Here is a 21,738-nt window from a genome sequence, read left to right as displayed (position 1 = left end):
ACTAAGGCAAAATAATCTATGTTTCTGCAGCACCAGAGTAGAGAATAGATCCATATTCAAATTCTATATTTAATTTATGTTAAATGTATAAACTTGTACAAGAAATTAATAATATATACAAACTGTAATGAAAATATTTACAAATACATATTATTCATTATGTGAAATGAAAACTGTTTCATGTGTTTCTTGTCATTTCTTAATTTAAAACAAATTTAAACAGATAAACAATGAAAACAACAAATATTAGTAGTAGAAGAGTTCACAAAGCCTTTTCAAGTGAATTAAATTATATAAACTTATGAGGTATAATTTATATAATAGCTGTGATAACTAATCTGGACTCCATGGGCTAGTGAGTAAAAATGGGCTACCCTGGGGAGTACATAAAGAAATTCTCCTCTGGATTTTTTAATACAGTAAAGTATTTAACAATAATCTTACTTGAATGAAAATAGGAGTGCTGAAAGTTCTATAAAAAATCAAATGTATGTACATATTAATGTAATTATATATAAAGAAAAATGCATTTCTTGGTATTTTCAGTAAGGTCAATGCTCATTTGCATTTTAATTATTCATAAAATATTCGATTTTAGTCAATATATCATAGAGCAAATTAGAAATCTAAAATATATCAAATTAATCAAATTCCATTAAACTATTAAGTATGGAAATGGTTGCTTAGATGTTTATTACTTGGTTATAACTATTATTCTGTATTTAATTTTTTATTTTTCTTTTATTTCAGTAGGTTTTGGGTTACAGGTGGTTTTTGGTTATATGGATAAGTTCTTTAGTAGTGTTTTCTGAGATTTTGGTGCACCGGTCACCAGAGCAGTTTGCATTGTACCCCATATGTAGTCTTAATTCCTCATGCCCTTTCCACCCTTTCCCACAAACCCCCAAAGTCTAGTATATCATTGTTACGCCTTTGCATCCTCATAGCTTAGCTCCCACTTATAAGGGAGAACATAAAATATTTGGTTTTCCATTCCTGAGTTACTTCATTTAGAATAACACCCTCCAACTCCAACCAAGTTGCTGCAAAGGCCATTATTTGATTCCGTTTTATGACTGAGTAGTATCTATGGTGTATATATACTACATTCTCTTTATCCACTCATTTGTTGATGGTTCCGTAAGGCATCTCCACACTGTTTTCCATTATAACTGTCTTCCTCTTAATAATATCACTAAGGAGTTCTTATTGAGCTCCTCTTCACTGTAAAGCAAAATTCTAATTATGATTTATTTATTTATTATATTAGCAATATAAGTTTTTCTAATTATTTTCAATTTTCTATAGCCTCGCTAGAAGTCATGGACAGAAGGCTATAGCTCAGAGGAGGTGCACAAAATTCTTGAACTTTTGCAATTACAGGAGGAGAGAAAAGCAGTAAGGAATAAAGAAAATAATAATTTCCATTAATACTTGTATTAGAATGAATTTTACTTATTAAATAAAAGTGTATATTAGTTAATCTATATATTACATATGTATATTCACTTATTTCTTCATAATACAAATCATATTCAATAAGATATAGAGGCATATAATGAAAAAATATATGTACATATTAGTTTATATATTTAGAGAAAAACCAGCACCTTACCAACAATGAGTCTTCTGACTCCTAAACATAGCATATCTCTTCATTTCTTCTGTGTTTTTAGTTTATCTAAGTGATTTATTACATGTTTATATTTTAGTTGATATAATTTGTTAAATTTTTTCTTACATATTTCATATTTTCTGTTGCTGTTATAAATGACATGTACTTTGAAATTTTGCTTTTTAATCCTTTGCTGGTGAAGTAGAGAAACATAATAGATTTGGGTTATTGACCTTGTACTTTACACAGTACTAAACTCACTTATCAGTATTTTTGAAAATTTATTAAATTTTTCACGTAAATGTTCCTGTGTCTGCACATGAATATAGTTTTGTCTCTTTCTTTTCATTCTATTTTTGTTTAACTTATTTTTCTTGCTTCTCTGTGCTGACTGGGACTTTCAGCATAATGTTAAATAGAATGGATATCCTTATTGTCTCCCTAACCTTGGGGAAAAGTGGTCTGTCACCCATAGCTATTATAATTTCTGGTAATATAGGTCTGCTGGTGATATATTTACTCAGGTTTATTTGTTTGAAAATTTTTTACTGTCTATATTTTAAAAATATATTTTGCCTGGTGCAGAGTTACAGGTTGACAGTTGGATTGTTTTGGCTACAGTAACAATGTCATTACATTCTCACAGTCTCTTTTAATCTGTATCATTTCAGATTAGTAGCATATTTTTATTCATATATTTGTTTCTCTGTACCTAATGTTTTTTATATCTATTTGAAGACTCCTCTTTTATTACAGGATTTCAGCTATTTGATTTTATGTACTTTGGTGTAGTGCTTTATATGTTTATCTTGCCTTGGGTTAATTGAGACTTTAGGGTATAGAAATTTGGTAAAATTTATAAATATTTTGGTAATTTCTACTTTGCTATTTATTGTACCCCTTTCTATTTCTGGTACTCAAGTAATATATATTATTGGCTGCTTGATATTTTTCCAGCATGTTGAGGAGAGTCTGCTTAGTCTTTCAGTCTTTTTTTCTCCGTCCTCTCTCTTCATTTTGGATATTTTCTGCTTTTATATCTTCTATTTAATAAATCTTATATTCAGTAGTGCCTAAAGTTCCTTAAAATTCAGATGTAATTTTACCTTTGAAAGTTCAATTTGGTTCTTTTTATATCCTTAATTTCTTTCTCAATATATTTATAATTAGTTTTGCATATTGAGCAGATATGTATGAGTATATATGGCAAACATATACTGGCTTTTTAAATATACTTGTCTACTGATTTGTCAGTTCTGTTTCTGTTTCTATTGAGTGATTATCCTTCTGGTTATTTTTTTCCACTTATTTATTTGTATCAGGGTATCAGATATTGTTAATTGTACAGTGTTGAGTGTTGGATTTTGTTTTACTCATTTAAATTGTGTTAAAATTTTTTCTGAAAGTTAAGTTCTCGAAGATCAGTTCAAATCCTTAAATGTATATTGGTAAGTGCTCTTAGGATAGGTTCAGAGTAGATTTTACTCTAGGGTTAATTAACCACACTTGTTAGGTATGGCTAGTTAGAGATTTCTGATGAACACACTGTGTATTTAAAATGGTCTTTCAATACTGACTGTCTTCGTCTGAACTCTCGGAATTTTTTTTTTTTTTTTTTTTAACTTGTAGCTTCCTGAGAATTACTTGTTCTTTTCCCAAAAGATGCTCTGTCTAGGCCTCATAGTATTTCACTGATGCATTCTCAAATAGGTGGGCAGCTGAAAACCCCAAGGGGATTCTTATTCATATTCCCACATTCCTTTTCTTGGAGTCACCTCATCTAAGAAACTCTATTCCACAGATTATTAGTGCCTTAGCCTTTTCATCTGCTGATCCTTGTTTCATCAATTCATTGAGAATGTCAAGACCTTTTTGGCTTTCTCCCTTCCTGAACTACAGAACATCTGGTCCCTACATCTTAAAGCCTAGGAGCCACCTGATTTGTTTTCCTTCTCCTGTACTTGTACGGTTCTGTGTTGCCTGTTCTACAACGTCAAAAATTGATGCTTTCTATATTTTGTCTATTTTTATAGTTGTTTGTATTGCTTGGGTAATTTAAGGCCTTGTTACTCTTTCAATCATAAAATCAGTGCCAAGAAGCAATGCCACATGAATTTTTTTTTTTTTTTTTCACATTCTGGATTTTGAGTAAAAAAAATCACTGACAACTAAGGTTAAAGGATGAGTGAGTGAGTTCAAAGTTAAGAGATTGTGTGTTTCTTAAGAGGTTTAGCGTTTTTTCCTTCCCTGGAGCCACATATTTACATTTCAAATAGTAATGAACTTAAAGATTTGCCCCTCTGATCCACACGAAGGATTTGTTTATTTTAGGAAGATATTTTTCCTTTTCTGAGGACAAAATGGGAGTTGCACAGCCTGCCCTACTTAAAATGTGAGATTTGTAATTTTGTAGTTTCCTGTGATGCAAACCCCCATATCAGATATGTACGTAACATCTGACTCTCATTATGTTATTGAGATATTGGGGCATGAGGACTGTCATTAAGATATTATGCAAGAAAATAATCTTCCTTTGATCCAAAATCTTACGTTTACTGTCAAAATAGTTATTTTAATAAATATAGTATTAAAAACTTATCAAACAAATATCACAACATCTTATTTTACAATGCCATTATCTTCATGCTTAAACCATAGTTTTCATCAAGGTAATATGGTTAGTCATGTATATAGGAGAAAGTGCATTTAAAGGTAAAATATTACAGCAAAGATTTCGGAATGTATTTCCAGGAAGTAGTCTACGGTCCTAGTTTATTGTTAAAGGAATTACTAGATTACTTTCTTACTTTGATTTGACATGGCTTTTAAAATAAAATTTTGTAAACCTCATAGCCCTATTTAATTATCAAATACATACTGTAGTCATGGACTGCATATAAACAGAACAGTCATTAGCAAATGTAAAAATTCGATGTTTTTAATTTACATTTTTAAATATACTTTATTATTACTTGAGTCACCTCTGTTTGTGATATAGGTGAAAGCATGTTTGATTTTTTGTAAAGCAGTATTTTAAAATTCGGCCTTGTTGTCCCAGGAAAGATACTTCTGAATATTATAAGTAGCTATGACTTATGTATATATACATGTCATAGTTTTAGAACAGCGACACTTCTAAGAAATATTTTTCAAAATAAGTGCTCTAAAGCTGACATTGGATTGTTTTAGGAGCATAATTAGTAATTTTGCTAAAAAGTCGCTTTTTGTAAGGCAAATGCTCAGTGTTGCTTTTTCATCCACAGACTTGGGTCTTTTTAAACTGCCCTTGTTAATTAGAAGTCTTTGTATACACATATACACACAGATGAGTTTTGTCCCTTAATATTTTCACATACAGAAGTATTTTGAAGAAGAATTTTAAGAGAAAATACTTCTCAATGCAATCCTTGTTTAAAAATAAAAGAACCAAGAGGTATAAGTACTGTTTAAAGCTCAGTCATTTGGAAGGTAAAATCATTTGTATATTTTTGTCTTATTAAGACATGTATATTCTGGAAGTTAGTTTAAAACTCAAATAATTGACGAAGTAGATACCAAGTTAAAACAACAGCCCCTGCTAGGGGAGGTGGCTCATGCCAGTAATCCCAGAACTTTGAGAGTCCCAGGCGGGTTGGTCCTTTGAGGTCAGGAGTTCAAGACCAGCCTGGCCAACATGGCGAAACCCCATCTCTACTAAAATACAAAAATTAGCTGGGCCTCGTGGCAGGTGCCTGTAATCCCAGCTACTCGGAGGCTGAGGCAGGAGAATTGCTTGAGCCTGGGAAGTGGAAGTTGCAGTGTGCCAGGACCACGCCACTGCACTCCAGCCTGGGCGACAGAGCAAGACTCTGTCTCAAAAACAAACAAACACAAAAATAGAATCAAATAAAACCACAGCCCCACCTATTCTGCATCACAGGCAAATGATAAATTGTGTTTGGATGCGGAGCACCCTGAAATAAGGCCATCCTGCCTCCCATAGCACTTTTGCACATAGTATATACACAATAAATGATTATAATTTATTTATTGAATGAAAAGCAACCCTGAGATTTTATGCTTGTCTTACACTAGAACAGTCCACGTTTTAAAAATTTGTTCTTGAATTATCTGTACTGATGAAATTGGTGCACATTTTAAACAATGATGAATTACCAGGATGGTCCTAGCCAGGCATTTTGATCTCCAAGGGTAAAATAGTCATCATTATATGTCTTCAAGGCTACCACTGACTTTCCAGAACGAATGTCACTTGAAGCCTCACCTGTTCTCTTTCCTGAGCAACTTCACTTTTCATTTTCTAATAGTCTACTTTCCATCACCAAGAGTTTTCTTATAGCTTTCATTTATCTGAAGCTTCCTCAAGCTCTTAAGTATTTGTTTTTCAAAAGTATCTGATTATTTCCTTAAGACTTAATTCGCTTTCCTTCACATTTTATCTTTTTGCTAAAAACAAGATGAAGCTGTTAGTAATTCATGGTCAAATATACAGGAAACAAAATGAGTTACGTCATTGGTCAATACTAAGAAACTGTTCTTATTACATAAATTCCTTAGAAATTATAATCCACTGAAAATGTAAGAAAAAGATAAATCATCACAGAATTTAACAATGGAGTAAGGTTTACACTTAAATATATATTTAATAACTCTTTGCTTATTTTATATGAGTTCAGCAAACAAGTAAATAATTCTTTTCTTTTTTTTGAGATGGAGTCCCACTCTTTCACCTAGGCTGGAGTACAGTGGTGTGATCTCGGCTCCCTGCAACCCTGCAACCTTCGCCTCCTGGGTTCAAGCAATTCTCCTGCCTCAGTCTCCCGAGTAGCTGAGTGCAGTGGTTTGATCTCGGCTCACTGCAACCTCCAACTCCCAGGTTCAAGCGATTCTCCTGCCTTGGCCTCCCTAGTAGTTGGAACTATAGGTGCGTGCCACAGTGCCCAGCTAATTTGTTTTGTATTTCTAGTAGAAATGGGGTTTCACCATATTAGCCAGGATGGTCTCAATCTCCTGACCTCATCATCCACCCACCTTGGACCCCCAAAGTACTGAGATTACAGGCATAAGCCGCCATGCCCAGAATGTAGGAGTAATTATAGTAAATCTCTGGCCGGGTGCAGTGGCTCACGCCTGTAATCCCAGCACTTTGGGAGGCCGAGGCAGGTGGATCACGAGGTCAGGAGATCGAGACCATCCTGGCTAACATGGTGAAACCCATCTCTACTAAAAATACAAAAAATTAGCCAGGCGTGGTGGTGGGCGCCTGTAGTCCCAGCTACTCGGGAGGCTGAGGCAGGAGAATGGCATGAACCTGGGAGGCGGAGCTTGCAGTAAGCCGAGATCGCGCCACTGCACTCCAGACTGGGTGACAGTGCAAGGCTCTATCTAAAAAAATAAATAAATAAATAAATAAATAAATAAATAAATAAATAAATAAATATAAATTTCTACTGAAGAACAAGTTGACCGTAATTCATGTATTTTTCATGGAAGTTCTGACAATTTAAATGAAAGTGCTTCATTTCTTTCTGTCTTTCCCTCTTTTCTGTCAAAATAACTTCTAATAACTCATTAATAAATCACTTAACTTCAGTTATTAAATCAGGACTGAAACAACTTGATCTACTGTTTTATGAGTAACTTTAGCTCCATTCTGCTAAATCATCTCTCACCCCAAATTTCCTGTACCAAAACCGATGGCAAAGAAGATTTGAATATTCAAATGTTAGTGTTTAGAATATTTAGATCTAGATTTGATTATTTTTACATCCTATAATTTCCAAAGTTAGTGATGTAACGTGTATTTTATGAACAATCTTGTGGTCTACAAAATACAATATGCATACAATACATTTTGCTTGTAATCAGTCACACAGTACTACATAAATATTTGCTTTGTATAAATACCTATTCTTGAAGAGCAGCAAAGGAAAAGTGTATATATTGCTTTTATTGCAAAAGCTTGGAGAGAAGCAGAGCCATTGTAAACAAAGGAAGTGATAGCTGGTCCCTATAGAATTAAAGAAAAAAAAATGACAAAGTGCAGAGATTGAGACAGATATATATATATCTAGTTGAAACATTCCAAGGTTCTCTTTCACCATTTTGTAACAAACACTAGAATCTAGAACTTAGAACCACAGCTCAAAGATTTACCAAGTGGTCTGTGTTCCTAATATGCTCACAGGAGGTTTAGATCGATAGAGATAGAGATATACATAAAGAGTTATAAAGTTAAGCTTATAAGTAGAATAAGCAAAGAAGAATTTGGGCCAAAAAGTTAAGTTTATAGATAGAGTATCCAAAGAAGAATTTGTCCAGTATCATTCTACATTACTGAGGGACTAAAGGCATTCATGACTCAGAATGTTTTAATTATTTTGCTTTGTCTTACTACCACAAAGTTCACCTTAGTCTTTCACCATAGTGTTAATAACTCCATAGCAAGGAAGTTGAAGATGAAATACATGTGAAGGGATCTTTGTTAGTATTTAGAAACAAATTTAATACTATGATGATCATATTATTGTGCAGCTTAGAATATTTTATATCTTTTTTTCTAGGACAGAAGCATTACTTGCATTAAGTGACTTCTACGTTTTGTTAAGATACAGAATGATTTAATTGGTGATTGATTCCTCAGAGCAATAGGGAAATATCAGATACACTCTTTTTTAAAAAAAAAAGACTCATGGTTGCAGGGCTATGATAAAGGGGGAACAAACTGCCATAAAAGAGCGTAAGAAGAGAACAGCTGGACTTTAACCTCTAGATGTGAATTGGTGGGAAAGAGTGTAATTCTAGTGTTCTCAGTCATAGTACCATTCCCATCCCACGAAGCAGTTACTACGTGTGCATCAGCAGCACACTGATGGTTCTGGACAGTTAAGGAAGACAACAGGAATCTCCTGGAGGTTCATGAAGCCTTGACCAATGACCCGGTTGCTGCAAGGTAAATAAAATCAGAACTATCACCACTTATGCATGGTTTATTTTCACTGTATTATAGTACCCCACTAATATTGGGCATAGGGTAGCAGGATGGACAGAAATTTTGGAGGCACAGAAAATAGAAGGTGAAGAAAGCAAGGTGAATACCACAGTGAAAACAAAATCTCATAGGTCTTCTGTAAAGTGGTTATAAAGAGAAACATCTGCAGGTTACAAAGGTGGTATCTGAATTGGAAAATACACAGACATCTACAAAGTCAGTTCATGTTCAGATGCCAAGAAAGCCTTAACCTGTCTTACAAGTATTTGAAGCCATGATAAACTGAGCCTAAATAAAACTGCAGTGTAGCCCAGATTCCGCTCAAATACAAAGAAAATTAATACAACCACCACCAACCCCCCACCTTACAATAAAAACAGACTGGAAACAGAAATAATGTGTAGGCTTTTCTGGAGATAAATTGCCTACTGCAGTCTCTACTATTTTTAACAAGTAATTTACAATATGCTACCAAAAATTTTAACATTCATAAAGGAAAATGTATCCAAAATTTAGAACATAAACAGTTAACAGACACTGACCAACACTAAACAAAATGCTCAAGAAATGTGGGATAATATCAAAAGGTACAACATTTGTGAAATTGGAGTCCCATAGGAAGTGAAATTAGAGAATGAAGTAGAATAATTATTTGAGAAAATAATGCTAGAATTTTTAGAAATTAATAAAAAATAACAGGCATAGTCAAGAGGCTCAGTAAAACACAAAAAGCATACATAATAATAATAAAAGCAAACACTAAAATGAAATGCTTAACAGTGGACCTAATTCTCTCAAAAAAAAAAAAGTATACAAAAGCAGAAAAGAACTAAAAGAGAAACAGGTATGATAAATAGAAAATGAATATCAAGATATTTGAATTAAAATATAGTGTGCAACTGTGTTAAAGGTAAAGAAATAAAAAAGTTCATTTAAGTGGTAAAGATTTTCAGGTTATACTTGAATATAAAATCTAAGTATGTATTTTTTGCAAAAATGTTCTTTAAAGTTTGAAACAGGTAGATTGAAAATAAAATGTAAAAACATTAAATGAGATATATCAATAGTACAAAAATATTTAACTTAAGAATGGTATATTAATACATTAATATGTTAAGTTCTATTAATATCAGACTAGATTAGTCTGCTTGGGCTGCCATAACAAAATTCCACAGACTGGGTGGCTTAAACAACACACACTTATTTCCTTATATTTCCTGAGCCTGAAACTTCAAGCTCAATATGCTCATAGTGTTAGTGTTTGGTGAGACTTCTCTTCCTGGTTTGTAGATGGCCACCTTCTTGTTGTGTCCTCACATGGCCTTTTTTTGTGCATGTGCTGAGATAGAGAGTTAGTTCTGGTGTATCTTTCTCTTACAAGAACACTAGTCTCATCAGAGTAGGACTCCACCTTTATGATTTCATTTCACCTAAATTGTCTTCTTAAAGACCATATCTCTAAACACTGTTACAATGGGGCTTGACTTCAACATATGAATTTGGAGGAAACATGATTCAGTACATAACACAAAGTAGAATTCAAGATTAGGTGTATTGCCGGAGTTATTTTATAAAGATTATATTTTTTTTAAGAAAACAATTTCTAAGTATGTTTACATCCAATAAAAACACATTATTTGAACATAAATGGAAAAGTCTTACTATGTTAAACAAATATTGACAGAACTAAATGAAGAAATGCAGATAAATCCACAATTATAGTTGGATATATTAACATGACATTTGCAGTAATTGCTAGTGAATGCAGGAAAAACAACAGGGAGAATTTAGGATATCTAAACACTAGACTGAGCTTGACCTAGTTGATGTTCTTGTTAAATGTATATCGAATATTCACCAATATGTCTGTATAATGCCACATTCTAATTCATGAAATGCCTCAGTAAATCTAAAATAATATGTAGTTTGTTCTACTGTAACAGCATTAAAAGAGAAATCAATTTAAGCAAGTTATTTGTAAATCCCTAACATTCCAAAATTAAGTAACCCGTTAGTAAACCATAACATAGATGAGAAAACATAAAGGTAATTAGAAAATATTATAATGATATAAAATTTAAAAGAAATATCCACTTTGAAGATGTAGCTAACATAATGCATAGATGAAAATTTATATCTTCACATGACTATGATAGAAAATAGTATATATCAATGATCTAAGTATTCGCATTAAGAAAACAAGGAAAAGAAACAGTAAGTGAACCAAAGTGAGAAGAAAGAAGTAAGAAAATAGTAAAAGTAAGAGTAGAAATCAATAAAATAGAAAAAGTCAACAAAAATTAGAATTTGTTTTTTGGAAAAGATTAATAATGATGATGACACTTTATAATGGTAATATAAGAATGACATATAGAATACTCCATACCAATGTTTGTGTGTGAAAATGCATGGAAATAAGAGAATATTATAAACAATTCAATGCCAATAAGTTTATCAAAATAAATGTAACGGAGAAAAATCTTATAATACACTCAATATCTTGTAATACACCACTTTACTTATACTAGCCCAAAAAGAATTATGAAATTTGCGCACTTCGCTATTTAAAAAAGAATTTATAATTCCAAACTACCTTTCCTCAAATAAAATTTCAAACCTAGTTTACATCACTGCTTAATTCTATTAAACATTGTAAGAAGAAATACTAAAATAATAATCTCAGGAAATCAGTAATAAGAGTAACACTCTGCTCCTTTTATAAGCCCAGAAAACACTGATACTAGAATCCGGCACAAATATTACCAACTAAAATATGAACACTTTAAATGAATAGTAAGGCATTAAACATAAAAATCTATAAAAACAATGCTTCATAGAAACAGAGAAATTTAAAAAATATATATAATTGTCTACTTATATATAATTGTGTGTGTATATATGTGTGTATATATTATATATATACACACTATTCATGATTCTAAAAAGATCTCAGAAAACTGAGAACAGAAGTTGTTTTCATTTTGCAGGACTGCCTTAGGAAGGTATCATAAACTAGGAGGCTTAGAACATAGATAATTTATTCTCTCACGATTCTGGAAGTCAGAGGTCTGAAATCAAGGTGTCAGTACAGCCACTGACCCTCTGAAGACATCAGAGAAGGATCTATTTCAGTCCTCTCTACTAAATTCTGGTGGATTTTGGCTTATGGGAGAATAACTGCAGTCTTCACGTGGTGTTCTCCCTATGTGTCCATCCTTATCTACATTTTCCTTTTTTTTTTTTTTTTTTAAGATTGTTGCCCAGGCTGGAGTGCAGTGGCATGATCTCGGCTCACTGCAACCTCTGCCTCCTGGGTTCAAGCGATTCTCCTGCCTCAGCCTCCCAAGTAGCTAGGATTAAAGGTGCCTGCCACCACACCTGGCTAATTTTTGTATTTTTAGTAGAGATGGAGTTGGTTTCACCATGTTAGCCAGGCTGGTCTCGAACTCCTGACCTCATGATCCACCCACCTCAGCCTCCCAAAGTGCTGGGATTACAGGCATGGGCCACTGTGCCCGGCCTACATTTTCCTTTATATAAATATATTAGTTGTGAACAAATTAGGGGCCAAACCTAACGCATCTGACCTCATTTTATATTAATTCTATCTGCAATGACCATATTTTTGAATGAGGTCACATGCTGAGGTACTGGGGATTAGGACTTATGTATTTTAGAATAATATGATTCAATCCATAGCAGAAGTAAACTTCTTTATTGTGTAAAAAAATTGCCTATGAAAAGAAATGTCAGTTATATCCTAGTTTGTGGTGAAACTCTAAACAACATCTTCCTATGAAATGGAGAAAAGGGGGCCGGGCATTGTGGCTCACACCTGTAATCCCAGCACTTTGGGAGATCAAGGTGGGTGAATCACTTAAGCCCAGGAGTTCGAAACCAGCCTGGTCAACATGCTAAACCCTCTCTCTACTAAAAATACAAAAACTGCGATGCATCTGCAATCGCAGCTACTCGGGAGGCTGAGGCAGGGGAATCACTTGAAACCAAGAGGTGGAGGTTGCAGTGAGGTGAGATCGCGCCACTGCACTCCAGCCTGGGAGACAGTGCAAGACCCCATCTCCAAAGAAAGAAAGAAAGAAAGGAGAAAAGGAAAGATATCCATTATTAATGTTTCTAGTCAACAATTGTTCTGTAAATTCTAGCCAGTAGAGTAAGGCAAGAAGAAAATAATATTTCATAAACATTGGCAAAGCAAGAGTTACAGTGTCTTAATTCATTCACAGATACAATTATTAATTTATGAGGTCTTAATGAATGCTCAAAAACAAGTAGAATTAACATGAGAATATAACAATGCCACAGAAACAAAACTTAATAGCATCTTTGTATAATGGCAATAAACAATAAAAATTGTTTTTTTAAAAAATAAAACATTCACCGCAGCTTCAAAGATATAAAATACCTGCTGTGGTCTGAATGTGTCTACCCAAAATTATATGTCAATACTTGATCACCAATGTGAAAGTATTAAGTGGAGGAGCCTTTAGGAGATGATTAAGTCACAAGGGCAGAGGCTCCACAAATGGCATGAATGCCTTTATTAAGGGGCTGGAGGAAACTAGGTAGACCTTTTGGCTTTCTGTCCTTCTGCCACGTGAAGACACAGCAAGGTGACTTCTTGAAAACCAAAACTAGACCTGGCTGTCACCAGGCTCTGGACCTGCTGATGGCTTGATCTTGAACTTCCTAGCTTCCATAACTTTAAGCAATACATTTGTCCTTTTTATAAATGACTCCATTTAAGATATTTTGTTATAGCAGCAGGAACAGACTAAGATAACACCCATGAGTACATGTAACGTATAATGTATTACAGTTCTATCTTGAAACACAGAAAGCATCACTGTGATAAACTAATGGAGACCTGTATCAATATAAAATTATACCATGTTTATGCACTAGAGAACACAAGCCAATTGATATATCTGTTTTCCCCAAACTGATCTATTTATCCATCACAATTCCAACTAAAATAGTAGCAAATAACTTTCACTTTTGAGCAATATGGAGTAACAGAGAGCAGATTTGCCTTCCTGCCTGAAACAACCAAAATCAAAACAATCGAACAAAGAAAATTAAAATAAAATACATGAACCAATGGCTTAGAAGACAATGGACATCATGCAATGAATGACAGTAATTGCTAATACAAACTAGATGAGCTCTAAGGTTGCTCTCACTTAACACCTTGAGGGAACAGCACTTGGTGATGGTAGTGGTGGTGAGGGCAGGGGAGGTGAGAAGGGTCAAACTGGAGGTTCACTGAATCCCTAGGTTGAAGGGGAATAGCTGGGTGTCCTCAAAACAAGAGAGGTGAAACTTCACAGGGTAGGGTAGGAGAGAGGAGACAGTTGCACAGAGAGAATTCCAGAGATATTCAGAAATTCCCCCTCAAGTACAGACCAGAGTACTTACCAATGTATCCCTGTAAGGAAAATACCTGTCTTAAACACCATGCATTTTAAGACTGTATGCGTTTTAATTTACAGCTTAATTTTACTCAAAGTAAGCTCATTCTCTGGCAGTTCACTATTCCTCAACTGAGTAAACTGAGAGTCAGAAAGATCAGATGGCTTGTCTTAATATCATAAACTTATTCTCCAACGGGAATATAAAATAAACTAGATTTAATGCATTAAAGTTAAATATACAACCACATAAGAACCTCAAATATATGGCTCAAATATAGATGTTCTAAGTCACCCTAAGGAAAATGGCATTCCATCAAAGGATGTGTTGTTTTATGTGGCAAGAGTTAAATAATTACTATTTTAAAATCATTTTGCAAAATGTCATAGATCATTTAGTATCTTGCGAATGGGATGTTTGGATCAATATTTCATTATTATTTTCAACCACACTGAAGAGGTTCAGTCAACCACTTTAAAACTGTGGTTTGCTAACTTCCTCCTAGAGTGATCTCTATCATTATTCATGCTCTGGTGTAGCATAAAGAAATCACTTAGAAGTCAGACAAAAATTAAGAGCAGTCAGGCCAAATTTTGAGGAGACAAAAATTAAGTGCATGAACACTTCCCTTATCCTGTTTTTCCCACAGAAATTATGAAATGGTGGATAAACCCTGCTAATATCATCAGAATAATTATTACATGATGAATGAGATTATCAGACAAGATTTACTCTGTGTAAGTAATTATAAAGTGGAAGGAATTTATTATAAAAAATTTCTCATAATCTACATACAAGCTGACATCTTATGAAACACAAGGTTCTGTTTAGTTATTAAAAATGCATAATAATTTGTAATTGATTTCATGTTTTTATATTTTACATGCTCCTGTGATTTTTCTCCATTACAGAAACATTCACAATGTCTTAGACAATGTTATTAAATACATCTGTACTTACCTAAGTAAATTTCTAATCAAAATTTATACATCCTGATCTCCCTCATTTCCAAACTACAGTCATCTCCTGTAATTGAAATAATCCTCTCTAAACCCATTATTTCCCTGGAAAAATCCTGTTCATCGTAAAAAAAAAAAGAGAGAGTTTAAATAAAATTTTTATTATTGAAACTTTGAGGATATTACCACTTTTGTTATTATCTTCTTCAAATTCTGCTAGAAGCGTTAATATATTCGAGGATACCTAACTGTGATGCAAATTCGACAAGTAATTTGCTGGAACTAGAGGTTCTGAGTCAGGAATAAAACATGCATCCATGAACAGATTTTTAGATAAATGTTTTTATAGGTAACATATAGTGAGACTTTTACACACCATATGTACAATTGTGATCTGAATAATAGAAGCATATAGATATATTTTTGTCTGAATATCTCAACCACAAAACTAAATTAATGCCAAGTTCAAATTTTTTCATCCTTCTTTCTTGTGCTTATTGTATTATCTTATGTGTTGATGAAGTTAGTTTGCATGGCTTCCCTCTTCTCTACCTCTTGTTTTTCACAATAACACTGGATATTGTGTCCAAATCCCAGCCATTCTTATGCCATTACCATCGTTTTTCTGTGGTTGTAGTCTATTACCGATAACGACTCCATGATTGCGTACACCCTAATTTTTGACGCACCTTGATGAAAAATAAAAATATCATTTATGCTAAGTTTTGTTACACACTGTCAAAAGGTAGAATGGATTTGTTTACCCCAAACAATGTCATTTAGCTACAAATATTTTTGTTAGAACATAGTAGTCAAGGGTGCAGCCTCTGTAGGCAGGCCATGGAATCATTGACTCTGACATGTGACTGAATCACAGCTTCTAATACTTCTAAAAAGTCATAATGACACATTTCTCATTGGGCGGAGAAGGTTATGCAGATCATGGGAAATAATGTAGATAAAGTGTTTATCAGAGTGCTAGGTAAATTCTGAGCACTCAAGAAAGTAAGGGTAACGGTATTGTATCATTATTAACATTAAATAGTATACTATTTTTCTGCACTTGTTAAGTGGCCCTTACAGATTAAATAATAATTAAGTACTTAGAAACAAAGCAGAAGTAGAAACCTAAAACTACCATGGGGCAGAGCAAGATGGTGGGAAGGAAGGCTATGCCCTTGGTTCATCCTCCACCTCCCACCACAAAAACACCAAATTTTAACAACTATCTGCACACAGAAAAGCATCATCACAAGAGCCAAAACTCAAGTGAGTCATCACAGTACCTGCTTTTAACTTTGTGCCATGGTAAAATTCATTGAGGAGTGTGGGAGAGACGGTGTTGAATCGCGGGGGGCACCCCTCCCCTATCCCTGGGCAGTGGCCCTGTGGAACAGAGAATCTGTGTACTTGCAGGAGGGAGAGCGAGTGACTGGCAGGCCTTGCACTGAACTCAGTGCTGCCCTGTCATACCAGAGACTAAAGCCATGCTGGGCTCATTCAGTGCTTGGACAAGGAGGGAGCATTTGGACCAGACCTAGTGAGAGAGGAATCATTTCTCTCCTCAGGAGAGAATTATTCCAGCAGTGGGAACTAGAGTTTCTCAGCAAGCCTTGCCATTGCAGGGTTGACGTGCTCCAGGGTCCTATATAAACCTGAAATGCAGTCTGAGACAGAAGGACTGCAATTCCTAAGTAACTCCTAGTGCTGGGCAGGGCTCATAGAGCACTAGGGTGGCATGTGACCTAGGAAGACACCAGCAGGACAGCTAAAGGCAGCTCGTGCCAATCCTCCCCCAACCCCAGGCAGTGCAGCTCACATCAGTGACAGTGTCTCCTTTGTTCTTAAGGGGGGAGAGTGAAGAGTAAAGAAGATTTTGTCTTGTATCTTGGATACCAGCTCACCTGTAGTAGGATAGGGCACCAGGAAGGGTCCTGAGGTTCCTATTCTGGTTCCCAGATCTCTGACATTTCTAAACACATCCTAGGCCAAAAGGAGAACTGCTGTCTTGGTGGGAAGGACGCAGTCCTAGCAGGACCTGTCACCTGCTGACTAAAGGGTCCCTGGAACTTGAATAACCAGCAGCGATAACCAGGTCGTATACCTTGGACCTTGGACTCTGAGCTGTGCTGACTACAGATGTGAATCAGCACATTCCCAGCTGTGGGAACTACAGTGAAATACTCCTTCTATTGGAGAAAATAAAGGGGGAAAAATACTGCTTCTGTTGGAGAAAATAAAGAGGGGAAAAATAAAGAGGACTTTGTCTTGCACCTTAGGTACCAGCTTGGCCACAGTAAGGTAGAGCAACAAGCAGGCTCTTGGGATCCCTGAGCCCAGGCATAGACTCCTGGATAGCATTTCTGGACCGGCACTGGGCCAGAGGGGAGTCCAATTCCCTGAAAAGACTGAGACCCAGGCCTGGCAGCATTCACCACAAGCTGACTGAAGGGTCTTTGGGTTTGAAGTGACCATAGGCCATGGGCCAGTGAGGTGGTACCCACAGGGAGAGGCTCCTCTGCCTGTGTAACGGGGAGAAAAGCACAGGAATGACTTTATATCGTGTTTTGAGTGGCAGCTTAGCCACAGTAGAATAGAACAGCAGACACATTTGTAAGGTTTTTGACTCTAATCCCTGGCTCCCAGAAGCATCCACAGACTCACCCGGGCCCTCAGGGAGCTTGCAGCTCTGAAGGAAAGAACACAGACTTGGCTGGCTTCATCGTCCGCTGACTGTAGAGCCACAGGTCCTTGAGTCAACATAGGTGGCTTCAGGTGTGACCTAGCACTCCCAGGGGTGGTAGCCACAAAGGTGCTTGTATGACCCAGTACCAGGTGGCTCAGCAAAGAGAGAGACTACATTTCTATGGGAGGTAATAAGGGAAAATAACGAGTCTGTCTGGTAATCCAGAGAATTCTTCTGGATCTTATCCAGGACCACCAAGCAGCACCTCTACAAGTCTGCAAGAATTACAGTAATATTGGGCTTGGGGCCCAAACCCTTTCCAATGCCTGGAAAGGCTTCTCAAGAGGGACAGGCTAAAACTACTATAAATAAGAAGGTGTAAGGGTCTGTTGAGTTCGCTTTCATAAGACATGTCAGGTAGCACCATTAGATCTGCAACTTTTGCTTTAGAAATAGCTAAATACAGTAAAATCTCACAGAACTTTTCTTGTGAGGCATCTCTAATAACTCCAAAAGATCGACAAGAATAGTAATTAGTGCATTAGAAAAAATGAAAGACACAAAATATTATTTCATTTCTTAGAGTTAAATGTTGTGTGCATCTCTATGTGTATATATTAAATAAACTTTTTAAAAACAGAGAGAGATTTTTTTTTTTACTCTAAAAGCTTGGCACCAATGAAAATAATTGAAATTACCAAATGCCTTTGAACACAAACTGCAAAAGAAAATGAGAAATTTAGGAGAGATGATAGAGTGGAGATGGCCAGAAGAGATGAGTGTTCTTGTAATCTTAATTATACTTAATATTTTAAACATATTTATAAGAGTTCTTACCTACATTTTAACTACCTGTAATAAAAACTCTACACTGTAACATAAACATAATTTAAATTGAGAAATAATGACAATTTCCATTCAGATAAAGTTTTGACCTATCATATCCCTTTTTCCCATGCTTCTGTTAGAATATGGCTGTGCAACTCCAAGTACTCATCTACAGAAGAAAAATAAATAATATATGTGTGTATGTGTGTTACATGATACATATGATTTGGGAAATATAATTTAAAAAAATCCTCCCAACCCAGAAACCTTCTTCATATAGGTAGACCGAAAGAAAAAAATTTAGTATTAAAATATTATATTTTAATTTTAAAATATTTATTTCTTACTAATTTATCTTTTATCATTAGATTATTACTATATTTTCATTATTTTAATTTGTATTATAATTAGTAATTTATTGCTACGAATAATTTAATTAGTAATATACATTATTAAAACAACTTTATTACTGAATAAGCATTAAGCTAGAATGTAAAGCACACCATATTAAACTCACTAGGAGACGGCAAAGTAAAAAGAGTATCTCACTCTTCTACATAGCCATGCAGAAACAGCCCATTAATATATATTCTAAGACGAATCATAACTAGTCCTCAAGTAAAAGGAAGGGATGGCATCATTTTTCACACATCCTACATTCATTTGACAATTGGAGTAATTATGTGTTTAGCTAAATGGCTTAATTCAAAGGGAGAATAAACTTCTCACATTTTTATGACAAGATGTAGTTTTGCAACTTGGAATTAGGTTTCCACCTCCATTAAGCTACTATCCTCCCACAGAAAGTGGGAGATTAAAGTACAGAAAATAAATGGTTGACTCAATATTTTGTGATTCTAATTTCATTTTCTTCGAAAACATGTCTTCAGAAACTGTGGCTGAGGCTCCAAGCATCAAGCATTTACTAAACTTATGCCATATACATTCTTACATTTTTATATTATTTGCAGAGATTATCCAATTTAATTTGGATAGCCCATTTCAAGGCAGCAAATATGTGTAATCCAGATATGTTAATTTCTTTAATTTCCACAAATGGATACAACAGGAAAAACAGTCATGGAGAAATGTTTTTACCACAAATACACGGATGGAGAAAAAAAAAAAAATTGTACCAGTGTGCATATTCATGTCTTGCTAGATTTCTGATTGCCATACTCTTCTCTTAATATGGTTACTATATTCTGCTAGAAAATTAGGTGTCTTTTTAATATCTCACCACTTTGGCATACCTCTGCTCATTTTAAATGAAAGCATCCTATTGCTTATCGTGGGAAAATGACTTGTAACCCTTGTATTGTACCAATGTTAATGCTCTTTCCTACGTAGCTTTCATATGCCTGAATTTCTACCATCTTTAAAAGCTTCCCTTTAGAATTTATAAGCATCTTTTCTGAACCATGCCCCTCTCCTGTGAGCTCAATTTCCTTTTCTTTTTTCCCTCCTGTTCCTATTTGTCTCAATCTTCTCCTTGTGTAGTCTTCTGACATAATTTCACTTTTGCAGCATTTTGAATCTCTTGAAATGGATGTACAGATACGTCCTAACTCATTTATTCCTAAACTAGCCTCTCTGCACCACTGTCGTATGTTCAACTATTACTGGCATTGACTTATAAATGGCATGACTTCAAGTGAGATTTTTTTGTCCACAACAGAATTCTCTTAATTCGGTTTTATAATGTAGAGATTCTGCCATTTCCCAAATACTATAACTGAAAACTTCAAGTACATTTAATTCTATCCTTCTCCATGGCTGCTAGTGCTAATCAGTCACCTATAAATTTATTGATAAATTGTTTAATATGTAATTATTTGTTTGGATCACATAACGCTATCATTTTATATTAGATCTTTCACATCTCAAAATCATTAAAATCTGTAAACTCCAATTCTCAAACTTTACTCCTGTGCCTCTTGCTACCTGACATATTTCTACCATTCCTAACACCGTATTAACTCTCCTTAAACACTGCTTTAACTGCAATATTGAAATCTCCATTTATTTATTTATCTATTTATTTATTTATATTTTTGAGACAAAGTCTCACTCTGTCACCCAGGGTGGAGTGCAGTGGCACAGTCTTGGTTCGCTGCAACTTCCACCTCCTGCAGGGTTCAAGCAATTCTCCTGCCTCAGCCTCCCAAGTAGCTGGGATTATAGTCTCCTGCCACCATGCCTGGCTAATTTTTGTATTTTTAGTAGATACAGGGTTTCACCATGTTGGCCAGGCTGGTCTCGAACCCCTGACCTCAGAGGATCCACCCACCTTGCACTCCCAAAGTGCTGGGATTACAGGCATGAGTCATCATGCCCAGCTGAAATCTCCAAATCCTTTTTGGGGAATAATACCTAATCTCTGTAGTTTAACTTTTGAGAGTTTCTACAATTTGGTCTCCACTTTGCTTTCCAACCCCATCTTTCCTAAATGTACTGTGGATAGACACTTCATGACAAGATAAGTATGAAAAGAAATTCTTTTTCTAAGGAATACATTTCTCTTCCACTCTTTTCAAAATAGTGGTTCTGATGCTGAACTTTATCCTTAATGCATGATCACAATTATTCATAGATAAAAATCAACCCTTTTTGTATAATTCTGAATATTCTCCATTTATCCTCCAGATCCAATCTCCACAGTCTTTACCCTTGTTCAAACTTTTATGTGCCCCAGATAAATACTTTTAAGTCTCAATTGTTTGCCAATAGCTGTATTTATCTGCTGAAGACCTTAGCTTCTGATAGGCAGCTCTTATATCCAGCACTGCATGACAAAAATATAGCTGCTTTTGCATTTCAAGACTGGAGGTGATGAACGCTTTCTGATGTTACTATTCCTGGATGCCTCAGAATCTTCTCTGTTTTCTTAACTCTTCCCACACATTTGTAAATGATCCTTTTATTTACCCTTTTTAATTCTTCACTGTGCTAACCCTTTTTTTAGCATCCTTTGTGATGCAACTGGCAACACTAAGCTCTTTATGAAGCCAGAAGCATCCTATCCACTGTAATAATATTATCCAGACACTGCCAATGCCTGCCAGCCAAAAGACCACTAGAAGCACACTTGTATTTAAACAAAGTTGGGCATGGTAGTTCATTGCAAGGAAACGTATCAACCAGAATTATGAAACATTTCACTAAAATTTTAGGAAATACTTATAGAATCTGGGGTTGTGTTTGGTGATTTGGAGGACGGTTCTTTAAA

Source organism: Trachypithecus francoisi, unplaced genomic scaffold, assembly GCF_009764315.1.
Source record: "Trachypithecus francoisi isolate TF-2019V2 unplaced genomic scaffold, Tfra_2.0 Lachesis_group14, whole genome shotgun sequence".
In the NCBI taxonomy this organism is placed as follows: domain Eukaryota; kingdom Metazoa; phylum Chordata; class Mammalia; order Primates; family Cercopithecidae; genus Trachypithecus; species Trachypithecus francoisi.
This window is presented reverse-complemented; position numbering follows the sequence as displayed.